Here is a 13588-nt window from a genome sequence, read left to right as displayed (position 1 = left end):
GTAATTAAGTGAGCCCAACGTGACTTGGAGTATTGCCCACATGCTGAGTAAACTTGTCAAGGGTCAAGTAGACTGCTCAGTCCAACTTGAGTCGAGATTAGAAAGAATTTTTGTGACTTGGGCCAGTTCAGCCTGAATTCAATTTAAATAATAAATTTTTAAGTGGACGAGTTGGGTCGATCCGAAAACAGGCCTAGACATTAATTTTTTTTGGAGCCAAACCTTAATCCATGGATAACTTTAGTGTTGAGTATGCAAAAGACAAATGTTATAGAGTGACTTGGCTTGAGTATAGTGATCATACAATGTCGAACGAGACAATCCCTTTGAATGAAATAACCCCTCAATTATAAGTAGAGTAAGCTCCTCCTTATTGTCTTTTTTGATCAAAATGGTTGATTTGCATGAAATATTCGCATATAATCGTGTTGATAACATGCAAATAAAAAATTCAAGACCTTCATGAGCTATTACAAAAACCTTGAGATTGCATCATTATTCAATATTACCAAAAGAGAACACATTCATGTTTTCAACACAATATACTCATTAAAGTTACATAACATTTAAACCCTAATTTCGAGTGTCAACAAAGAGCATTTTAACTAATTACTTGAGTTATTTGATAATTCTTAATATGTATATATTTTTGTCATAAGTGCATATAAAATAATATTAATACATAAAATCAACTTAGCAAATAATAACAAATCTTTATTTTGATTACAAAATCCCTTTCAACTTGGACGCGTATTCAATTTATGTCTAATATTAGCAACCAATAATAATCTAGATATTAATAATATAGAAGAACATTGAACACCCAAATACTATTATGTGGTGTCCCCTATTCAATTATTTTGGCAAAAAATTGTCTCTTTACTACCCTTTAAAACCCAAATTTCTAGTTGGTTTTACTATTGTTATCAATTTTTTTTTGTATTTAATCCAACTTTCAATATATCAATTAAGTTTTAGCTCAATTGGTATAATCATTATTGTCAATGTAGGAGGACGCGAGTTCAAGTGCGCTAAAGTGCATTATGTTGAAAAGGAGTTATGAGTAGTTTTAAACATTGTGTCAAAAAGAGCCAAATATGATCAAACAAAACAGATAAAAATAAGAATGGTTTGAAGGCAAAAAAAAAAGAATTATTAATTTCTAAAAATAATAAAAAATATTTCTATTTATTATCAAAGCTTCATTTACAATGAATTATTGAATTAATAATCATAATATATTTTAAAAAATAGTTGTTTAATATGCGATGAATATTAAACTTACCATGAATTTTAGTTTAACGAGCAATGTTATAAATTTTGATTTTGTGCAATTTTATACATAAAATTTTGATTTGATTCAATTTTTATGAATTATTGATACCATTATAGATGTAACACCATTTTATGTTTATATATTGCATACACAAATAATTATATTTATATAATATAAAAATAAATTAATATAATTAAATCAAAATTAAAGTTTCAAGTATTTTGATCATAATTAAAATTTCATATATTTACATTAAACCAAAATTAATAAATTGAATTACACATTAATTATATTTTAGATTGTATGTTGTTTTGTTATATTGATGTTACTTATTATTCTTATTCATTACTCATTTATAAGCTTTTATGTTTCATTAAAATTATTAAAACAATATTATTTGACTTGGATTAAATAAAATTTATGTATGCTTTGTAATTTTAGTGGAACATGAATCATTCAAAAGTGGAAGGATGAATCAAAGGAATGGTGCATGGCTAGTCATGTCAGAAAGTAATGTGTAGGCAGCTCAATATGGTCCATTTTGTTTTTCCATTATAATTGAACAAGACAAATAATGTATGATATCATAATATATGCATAAATACGATTAAAAAAATAATATAACAATATTTTTAAAAAATAAACACAATTTATTGTTAATCTCGTAAGGTGGTGCCTAATGGGTGAATAATTTTGAACAAAAAAAAATTATGAATTCAAGATTTTGTGAGTTTAAATCATTAAGATGATGTATGCTATTCATACGTCATATATATTTATTTTCCAAATATGATAATCTATTACAAAATAAAATTGTTAGCGTTGATAGGAAACCAAACTGAGTATAAATAAAATAACAATTACTGTGTCGTGGAAGAACCATTGCTTTAGAACCAAATTCGTCTTGATCAGTGTAATCGTATAGTGAACGTCGCTCCCCAATGTTACCACAGTACTTCAATATTCGTAACTCAAATAAAGGTGGAACACAATTGGCATTTCTCTTATCGAAAGGAATCAATTGGAGGGGTCATAAATAGTCCTGCTTAAAACTCAATTTTCTAGACAGAATTTCCCTTTCGTGTAATTTCCAGAACAACATAATTTAAAGAATAGAAGAATGAGATGAGGAAATGACCTCCTATTTATACAATTTCTTGAAAGGTAAAGTAGTAAAATGCGTAGGGGCAAAAAGATAAAACTGACAAAAACAATTTCTTAAAAATTTGCAACAACCAAATAAAAATATTTTCTTTTGACTAGATTTTTGAAATCTAAACAAATATATTTTCTGAAAGATAATACAAAATTTTTATCTAAAAATAAACATGCACAATAAAGGTTCACACAAACACGAACTAGACCAAACAACAACACATGTGTTAGGTCTTTAGCTCCAATTACTCAATAAGAAAAATTTACAAATCTATATGTTGACACCAATTTTTGATGAAAACGGGGTCGACTTGGATTTTGAAAATGAAACAGGAGTCGCCACCAATCCTTTCTTATAAGGTGTGATTGGATCACCTCGAAAAGCGATTGTTTTTAATAAACGGTTTGATTTTATTAAAACAACAAGTTTGGTCCGCGAAATTCAGAAAACGGGTTCGGGAGTCGGTTACGCACGAGGAAGGATTAGCACCCTCGATACGCCCGAAATTGGTACCTTAGTTGATTACTTAATGTCTTAATGTTGAAAATTGAGAACTTTGAAGAAATTCAAGAAATACGATCCTTGTATTAAAACATCGAAAATTTTAGGAAAATGGCATATTTCACGTTATTCGAGAAAAAGAATCATATTCAGTAAGTTAGAATACAATATCTCGAATTCCCGATACGCGAATGAAAAAGTTTATTTAAGACATTTTAGCCATCTCGAATTTAAAAATGAGATCACAACCAGTAAGTTAGGATGCGACCCTCTTTTAATTTCGAGATCATTCAAAACTTGATTTTGAAAAGATTCGTGTATTTAGATTTATCGAGAAAATCGAAACCCAGTAAGTTAGGGCATGATTTTCTTGAATCCAAACACGAAATGCCACTTTAAAAAAAGATGTTATTATATCAAGTGAAATTAAACACAAAATCATAGTGAAAGCAAATTACGTTTTTTATGCATGGTAAAATCATGATGAATATGAAAGTAAAAATGATATGAAATGCGATATCAACATAAAATAATAAAAGTTGACCTTACAACATACAAACAATAAAATATAAAACGAATAAAATTAATATATTCAATTAGAATAATAATAAAAATGAAATAAATAAATAGTAAATACAAAATAAAACAATGATAATGAATAAAAATATAATATATATATACATATGTTAGAATTGTAAAGTATAAAATCATGAAAATATCAAAAATCTATGTACATGAAAATATTGTAAGTATGTATATATATATATATTAAAAGGTACGTATGAATATGTATGTATATACAATATATTTTGAATTATCTAATAAAAATTTTTATGTAAGTACACATATACACGTATATGTATATAAAATTAGTGTATATATAGATATATAGATACTTTTATAAATTATAAAATAGATAAAATATGAGTATTATATGTATTAAATAAATTATATAAGATATATATGCACTTATATAATAATAATGATAATATAATAGGAAATATAGAAACAATAATAATAATGACATTAATAAAAATAGCAATAAAACAATGAACTAATATAATAATAATAAAAGGACTAAGTCGAAATGAAAACAAAATACTGGGCGAAATTGCAAAAATAAAAAACTAAAAGAACCAAATTGTGACGTGCACTAAAAGGGGGTGGACCAAAATAATAAATAAACCGAAGCCAAAATGCAGTACAGCAGAGGGTTAGAATTGAAACAGAAATAAAAGCTTGCGGTTAAATTAAAAAACAGAAAAGAACGAAACAAGGATCAAATTGCAACGCGTTGCAAAGTCTGAGGGACTGCGCGCGCAATTATGCCATTTAGAGGAAACACGCGGATCCTTCCCCCGGGTCGGGTCACCGCGCGGGTCGAGGGGCCTCAAACGGCGCCGTTTTATGACTTGTATAAATATAAAACAAATGCCCAAAAAAAACATTTTATCTGTTTTCTAAAAAAAACGAGAGCCTTCTCTCTCAACCCTCCAAGGCCGGCCAAGATCCGGCGGCTTCCGATCATCGGGCTACCCTCCGTCGACCACCGTGCACGGTGGTCGGAGGCACAAAATCGGATCTTTTCGGTCCCCTCGAAGCCGACTGCCTCTAGACCACGGATCCATGGTGAAATGTTGGAAAGACGAGCCCAAGACCCGGAAACGAGGAGAGACCGTTCGTCTCTTCCTCCACCGGCGACGACGAAGACGGGCTCCGACGCCGGCCTTCGAAAACAAATAGGTCCATTTCTTCCCCTTTTCTTTTGTTTTTTAAAGAGTAGTGTAACAAAAAAAAAATAAAAAAAAAAAAGGGAAACGCCGAACAGAAAAGAAGGCAATCTACCTTCTCGGTTTTTTCTTCTTTTTATTAAGTTCTTCTTAATTACCGAAAAAAAAACCCCCTGTTACATTTTGTTTGTCTCCTTATATAGCCGATTCTAATACATCTTTCTATTTCTATTATTTTGCATTGTTTTGCTTTTCTTTGCGTGCTGTCCTTGCAGGTAATTGATGGAATAGCTGGTGGCGTCGGTGGCAGAAACTAGACGGCGGTAGACGTTAGGAGCCCCCAGGGACGTGCGGCGCCTTAGCTAGGGTTTCAGAAAAGCTGAAACCCTATGCTGACCTTTGTTGGGCCTTGCTGTAATGGGCTGTTTGGGTAGCGGGCCACCGGGTAAATGGGCCTGCAACAGCTGCCCCTCTTTGCTCATTGTCGTGTAACGAGAATAGAGCAAAGACCAAGAAAGGCCAATTTTGCCCGGTCGCCTGTTTTGGACTCGTCGTGGTGCTTTTCTTCTAGCAGCTTCACTCTAGTCCACTGTGTCTTGTTGCTTCGATCTACTGCACTTCAGGGAGATCTGACTTGTAGCTTCAATCTTCTTTACTGCAACTTCAGCGAGACAAGGTTTGTGACTTCGCTTCCGTCTATTCCACTACAACTTTAGGGGAATAAGATTAGACATGATAAGAATTGCTATCTACTGTCCGCCCCGCTACAACTTTAGGGGGGCATGACTTGTTATTTTCAGTCTATTCCACTGCATCTTCAGGGAAATAAGACTTGATGCGATCTACTCTGCTGTAACTTCAGGAGATAAGATCCTTTATTTGAATCCGCTCCACTGTAACTTCAGGGAGATAGGATAGTGTCTTCAATCTGCTCCGCTGTAATCTCAGGGAGATAAGATTTCTGGCCTCAATCTGCTCCACTGTAACCTCAGGGAGATAAGATCTGACATTCTTTAGTCTGTTCCACTGTAATCTCAGGGAAATAAGACCTGGTGCGATCGCTCTACAGTAACTTCAGAGAGATAAGATCCTTTAATCCGCTCCACTATAACTTCAGGAGATAGGATTACTATATTCAATCTGCTCCGCTGTAATCTCAGGGAGATAAGATCTGCAATTCTTTGGTCTGTTCCACCGTAGTCTCAGGGGAATAAGACCTTTTATAATGAACCTAATTATGCTCAATGATTAAGATGACATTATCAAAATGAAACAAATGCTCCTAACTAGATGTGTATGAATGACATGCAAAATGTCATGAAAACGATTCCTTAATGCTTAGGTTATCATCACACAAAAGCTTATTAAGGCTTTATTACTGACGGCTACACCGCCTTCTTGCTCGGTTAGCATATCCAAAGAAACACTTAATCTGATTGCCCCCCACTGTGCACGTCAAAGTTCAATCCACTGGGACATAAAATTTGTACCATCAATCTCCCATGTAACCCAAGGGTGGGAAGGTATGGCTTTTCTCAATCTTCTCCTATCGCAATTCACTGACATTGAACGTGAAACTCTTTGGTCCTTTACCTCATCCCCAAGGTGTCATACCAAATGCTCATGCACAAATGCAAAATTTTCTTCCCCTAGAAGACCTTTTCTTCTTGTCTGGTAAACATCGTTTTTTGGTTCATTGAAGCTTTGCCACCAACACGACATCTTGTCATTTTGTTCAATCAATGTTTAGACAACAAAATCTGAAAAGGTAGTCTTTAACTTAGACTCTTCCTTTTTAGATATTTCCAACCTTTAAAATTGGCGTGTTCTAAACAATAGTCCTGTTTCAGGTTCCTATATTATTTAGAACTTTCAGAGTAATATGAAAACTTCCTTTGTGAACGTTTTATTAGTCCATTAATCATTATTCCAATGTACATGTTTGCAAAAAGGTCATAACAATGGATAAAGAATAAAGTTGGTTCCGATCATAACCCAAATAAAACATCAAAGATGGCGGAAGAAAGGTAACAAAGAAGTGTATTGAGAATGTGTATTTTTACAAAAAGAAGGGAAGAAAGAATGTATCTTCAAGAATACACATAAGAACTAGGTGCCCCAGTTATCGCAGATTGAGTTTCTCTGTACAAACTTTCCGAAGACCCTTCTGAGTTTGTCAGGTGTTCAGGAGATCTGCAATACTCTGTCAATGCTTCAAGACGTTGCATATCCTTTCTTGTTGGTTCAAGTAAAGGAAGATCATCATATCCCCCCGATCAAAATTTGATCCGCTCAAGTCCTGATGTTCCAATCCTGCCCAATACTTGAGTCGCCCTTTTCGGGTTTTCGACTCAAGCCCTCTTTGGTCTCAAAGTGCCCTTTACGGGTTTTCACCTTAGCCTCTCCAAAGTCCCTTTTTTTTTTTTTTTTTTAGGAAGCAAAGCGCCCTTCTCGGGTTTCACTTTGGTTCCCCCTTCTTTCAAGAGAAGTATTTCTTGACAGAGTCTGCGTTTACAGGATTTGGTAAACTTTTGCCATCCATCTCGCAGAGGATCAAAGCTCCCCCGGAAAATGCCTTCTTTACAACATAAGGGCCTTCCCAATTTGGCATCCATTTTCCTCTAAAATCTTTTGCATAGGAAGAATCTTTTTTAGTACCAAGTCTCCTTCACGAAATTCTCGGGGGCGAACCTTTTTATTATAGGCTCGCATCATTCGTTTCTGGTACATTTGCCCATGGTGAATAGCCCTTAGCCTCTTTTCCTCTATTAGGTTCAACTGATCGTACCGAGATTGGATCCAATCGCTTCATCCAACTGTAGCTCAGATAACACCCGTAGAGAAGGGATTTCAACTTCAATGGGTAATACTGCCTCCATTCCATAAACCAGAGAAAAAGGCGTTGCCCCAGTAGAAGTTCTAACAGATGTTCGATAGGCAAGGAGAGCAAATGATAATTTCTCATGCCAATCCTTGTAGGTTTCAGTCATTTTCCCCACAATCCTTTTAATGTTTTTATTGGCCGCCTCCACTGCACCATTCATTTTTGGACGATACGGTGATGAGTTATGATGCTTGATTTTAAATTTGCTACAAACTTCAGCTATTGTGCTATTATTCAAGTTCATCGCATTGTCAGATATGATCCTCTCAGGCATTCCATATCGACAAATAATCTCCTTCTTCAAGAATTTGCTAACTACTGCTTTCGTGACATTTGCATATGAAGCAGCCTCCACCCACTTGGTAAAGTAATCAATTACTACGAAGATGAAGCGATGCCCATTAGAAGCCTTTGGTGATATTGGCCCAATAACATCCATACCCCACATGGAAAACGGCCAAGGAGAGGTCATGACGTGAAGAGGTGAAGGGGGCGCGTGTATTTTGTCTCCGTAAATCTGGCATTTGTGGCACTTCCTGGTATGATCAATACAATCTCCTTCCATGGTGGGCCAATAGTACCCAAATCTCATGATCTGTCTGGCCATCGTGAAACCACTGGCGTGCGTCCCACAAATACCCTCATGGACTTCTTCCAAAATTTTCTTGGCTTCCACAGCATCCACACATCTTAACAGTACTTGATCCTTCCTTCTTTTATATAACACTTCTCCATCTAAGACATATTCAATGGCTATCTTTCTCAGAGTCCTTTTGTCATTCTCTGTCGCTTGATCAGGGTATTCCTGATTCTTCACATATTGTAGGATACTCTGATACCAAGGACAATCATCTTTTCCCTCCTTCTCAATATTACAGCAATTAGCCGGGGTCTCAGAGATACTCATCTGAACAGGCCTCATTGCCTCAAGTCTATTCACCTGAATCATCGAAGCTAGAGTAGCTAATGCATCAGCCATTTGGTTTTCCTCCCGTGGGAGGTAATAGAAGGTGATATCGTCAAACTCCTCAGCCAATTCAAGAACTAGTTTTCTATAACCGATTAGCTTAGGATCTCTAGTCTCCCACTCCCCTTTGAGTTGGTATATCACCAACGCTGAATCCCCGTATACTCTCAATACTTTGATGTTCCGTTCAATGGCTGCACGAATGCCCATAATACATGCTTCATATTCTGCCATGTTATTTGTACAATTGAAGTCCAACTTGCTAGCAACAGGATAATGATCTCCACTTGGGGATACCAAAACTGCCCCAACTCCATTACCCGTAGCATTTGAAGCTCCATCAAAATTTAGCTTCCATACATGATCCATTTGAGGATTTTCTTCAGTATTTGCCACATACATCAAGTCCTCGTTTGGAAAATCGAAGTTCAAAGATTCATAGTCCTCTAAGGCTCTACTAGCTAGGAAATCGGCTATTGCACTTCCTTTTATGGCCTTCTGACTGACATATACTATATCAAATTCTGAGAGCAAGATCTGCCATCTAGCCATTCTCCCGTTCAAAGCAGTCGATTCCATCATATACTTTAAAGGATCTAACTTTGAAATCAGCCAAGTCGTGTGATACAACATATACTGCCTCAGTCTTCGGGTCGCCCAGATTAGAGCACAACACAACTTCTCAATTGATGAGTACCTCATTTCGCAATCGGTAAATTTCTTACTGAGGTAGTATATTGCCCTTTCTTTCTTTCCCGTCTCATCATGTTGGCCCAATACGCATCCCATGGAATTCTCCAACACTGTTAGATACAATATCAATGGCCTATCTGGACTTGGAGGTGATAAGACTGGGGTATTAGCCAAGTACTGCTTTATCTTATCGAAAGCATTCTGACACTCTTCATCCCATTCACCCGGATTATGTTTCTTTAAGAGCCGGAATACTGGATCACATTTCTCTGTCAGTTGTGAGATGAACCGAGCAATGTAATTCAGCCTCCCTAGGAAACCTCAACCTCCTTCTGAGTGCGCGGGGGAGGTAAATCTCGTATTGCTTTTACTTTGTCTAGGTCAACCTCGATCTCCTTTTTGCTAACTATGAAGCCTAATAACTTCCCTGATCTGGCTCCAAACGTGCATTTGGCCGGGTTAAGCTTGAGCTGGAATTTCTTTAATCTCAAAAATAACCTTTTCAAGACCTGAACATGCTCTTCTTCCGTTCTAGACTTCGCGATCATATCGTCAACATAGACTTCGATCTCCTTGTGCATCATGTCGTGAAACAAAGTCACCATAGCTCTTTGATACGTTGCACCCGCATTCTTCAATCCGAAGGGCATTACCTTGTAACAGAATGTTCCCCATAAGGTAATAATGTGGTTTTTCTCATGTCTCCAGGATGCATCTTTATCTGATTGTATCCAGAGAAACCGTCCATGAAAGAAAACAATGAATAGCCTGCCGTGTTATCTACCAAAGTATCAATGTGAGGCAGTGGAAAGTTGTCCTTTGGACTAGCCTTGTTCAAATCCCTATAATCCACACACATTCGCACCTTTCCATCTTTTTTGGGAACGGGGACGATGTTGGCTACCCAATCTGAATACTTGACCTCTTGTAAGAATCCCGCGTCGAATTGTCTTTTGACTTCTTCCCTTATTTTCAACACAATGTCAGGTCTCATTCTCCTGAGCTTCTGTTGAACGGGTTTACAATCCTCCTTTATGGGCAGACGATGCACCACAATGTTAGTACTTAGCCCAGGCATATCTTGGTACGACCACGCGAAAACATCCTTGAATTCTCGGAGCAAATTAATGAGGTCTTGCCTTGTCTTTGCGGTGATTTCAGTTCCAATTTTCACCTCCTTTCCATCCTCTAGGCTCACTATTTCTAATGATTCCCTGTGAGGTAGAATATGCTTATCCTCTCGTTCCACCATTCTTAACAAGTCCGGAGATGCATCATAATCTTCGTCATTTTCAAAGTCGCAGGATTCCTCTAAACACACTTCTTGCTCAAAATAGGCTCCGCGTTTGAGGCAGCGTCACTCATGTCATTGATATCTGAAGACCTATGAGGGCATATCAAAGAATATACCAAGAATATAAATTTATGAATATGTTTGTGCAAATGAAAGAATTATTTGTAAGACAATCAACCAAATGAAAAATATAAAAGGAAAAAATAATGACTGATTGAGATGAACGTAGACACGTATTTCATTAAAATAATGATATTTAGGCCCAATGCCTATTTCACAAAAGATTTCATATCGTTCCTAGGCCAACAAACAACAGGAATGTTTTGAGCATTACTCTGAATAAGCCCTAAAGACTACAGGGATTTCTTCAGCAGTCCAATTGTTTAGCTCGCTTCCAGGCTCATAAGGGCAGATCTCCAACAAAGCCCTCCTCTCCGTTGCTTCTATGGCGTTGGTATAAACATCTTCCATCATTCCTCCCATGCCGCTACCGGACACTCCACATTCAGAATGAATAAATCCTCCCGACACAAAAGATGTAGATATGTGGGGAAAGGTTAAAGGCTCACACTTAGCTTCATGTCCATTCAAACGCGCCCTTCTTCTCTCTTGTCTCTTCTCTACTTCTTTCTTCTTCTGTTTCACGTCTGGCCTGTACCCTAAACCAAATCTATCAAACTTTTCCTTCGGCATTGGTGCCTCAATCCTTCCCTGAAGATATTTTCCCAATCCTTTCCCAGGTAAGGCTCCTCTTCCTACCATCAATCGCAATCCCATCTCAGTGGTCCTGGATATTTTCGGTACTGGAATTCTATTTCCCTCCGCAATAAACATCGCGTTCACAAATTCTAACGACCGAAATGAACATTCTAGTGCCTCATCGTTGATGTCCACATAAGGTGCATCGCTAGTCATCATTGCGATAATATCCTCCTCTGCATCTATTGTTACCAACCGATCTTCCGATACCAACTTCACCTTCTGATGTAATGATGAAGGTACTGCCCCTGCTGAGTGTATCCACGGTCTCCCCAATAGACAGTTGTAGGAGGGTTTGATATCCATTACCAAGAAATCCACCTCATAAGTGACTGGGCCAATCCTTAATGGCACCTCAATTCTCCCCATAACCTCCTTTTTTGTTCCATCAAATGCCCTTACTATGCTCTGGCATGCTTTCATGTGCGAACTGTCTATTGGTAATCGACTAAGAGTGGACAAAGGCAATACATTTAGTGCAGATCCATTATCAACCAAGGCCCCCGGGAGTGTGTACCCTTTGCATCGGACAGTAACGTGGAGGGCCTTAGTAGAACCTCTTCCTCCGGATGGTATTTCATCATCATTGAAGAAGATAAAATTGTCAGCACCAATATTGTTGATCAACCGATCCAACTTGTTTACCGAAATATCGTCAGCCACATATGTTTCGTTTAGCACCTTTAATAGTGCATTCCGATGTACTTCTGAGTTTAAGAGTAAAGCTAATACCGAAATGCGGGCTGGCTGTTTGTGCAGTTGCTCCACAACACTGTATTCGCTGTGTTTCAAAAACTTCAAAAACTCCTTCGCCTCTTCTTCTTTTATTGGTTCATTTACCAATGGTTCAACTTCTACTGCCTTCCCTTTCCTCTGTTCTTTCTTCCAATTCTCTTCCCTGGACGACTCTGCTTGAGCGTCATATCTTTTTCCCTTGCGCGTGTAAAAAACTGTTTCCTGATTTCTTTCTGCTTCTTTTCCCAAAACGGTCACATTACACCCGTAATTCCACGGCACCATTTTGTTATCTTTATAAGAGAAATTTGATGGTTTCTGGATTATAATTTTCGGCGTTACCTGAGCCCTAACCTCATTACCCTTAGGGCGGGAGATAATGACCACAGGATGATTTATTTTTGGAGCCTTTGTTCCCAACTCTGTCGCGCATATGCTCCTCATTTCTTTCACATCTTCATAAAACCTCATCTCCTTGTTATCCATCATGTTTTGAACCAAGGCCTTGAATCCTTCACATTCTTGGATTTCATGCCCTATTTCATGGTGAAATTCACAATAATTTCCCATCTCATGCCCTTTCTCAGAATCTGAAATAACCAAACCTCTTTTCGCCATTTCTTTCCAGACCCATTTCAATGGAGTTTTTACTTCAGCAATGTCAGTCTTGACTTCTTCTCCCGTACCTTCGCTAACCATATTCACCCCCTTATCTGCGTGATTAGGTAACGGATTCTTTGCGTTAGGTGAGTCGTCAAGTTTGACAACACCTAAATTGATAAGTCCTTCTACTACCTTCTTGAAGGCAGTACAATTTTCTATCGAGTGCCCAGAAATTCCCGCATGATAATCACATTGCGCGTTCGTATCATACCATTTTGGATACGGGGGTTGTAGAGGACTCAAGTAACGAGGAGCAACAACATGTGCATCGAATAAAGTCTGATACAACTCCTTGTATGACATCGGGATTGGCGTGAATTGGGGCTTTTCAGTAGTTTGCCTAGCTCCTGACTCTTGTCTTGATGATCCCTGTTGATTAGCAACCACTTTCTTTGGTTGATTCACGGTAATTGACCTACCATAAGCATTCACATTATTCACTTCATTTTCTCTTTTCCTCGGGGTGCCCTCCTATTATTTTCTCCTCCATCTATTTTTCCACTTTTAATGGCATGCTCAATCATTTCACCATTCATGATTATATCTGAGAAATTTCTTGAAGCGCTTCCTAACATGTGAGTGATGAACGGGGCTTTCAAAGTATTAATAAAAAGCGTCGTCATCTCTTTTTCCAAAAGCGGTGGTTGCACCTGAACCGCCACCTCTCGCCACCTCTGCGCATATTGTCTGAAGCTTTCGTTCGATTTCTTCTCTAAATTTTGCAGAGTTATCCTGTCAGGCATCATTTCTGAGACATGATTGTATTGTCTCAAGAAAGCCTGTGCTAAATCCCTCCAAGTAGCAATTTTAGCTCGGCTCAGCTGATTGTACCACTTTGACGCCGCTCCCGTAGACTTTCCTGAAAGCAATGTATTAATAATTGATCATTATTAATGTGCCCCGTCATTCTTCTACAAACATAGTAATATG

The sequence above is a fragment of the Gossypium hirsutum genome, chromosome D13 (genome assembly GCF_007990345.1).
Source record: "Gossypium hirsutum isolate 1008001.06 chromosome D13, Gossypium_hirsutum_v2.1, whole genome shotgun sequence".
NCBI classification, from domain to species: Eukaryota; Viridiplantae; Streptophyta; class Magnoliopsida; order Malvales; family Malvaceae; genus Gossypium; species Gossypium hirsutum.
Note: the sequence above shows the minus strand (reverse complement) of the source record.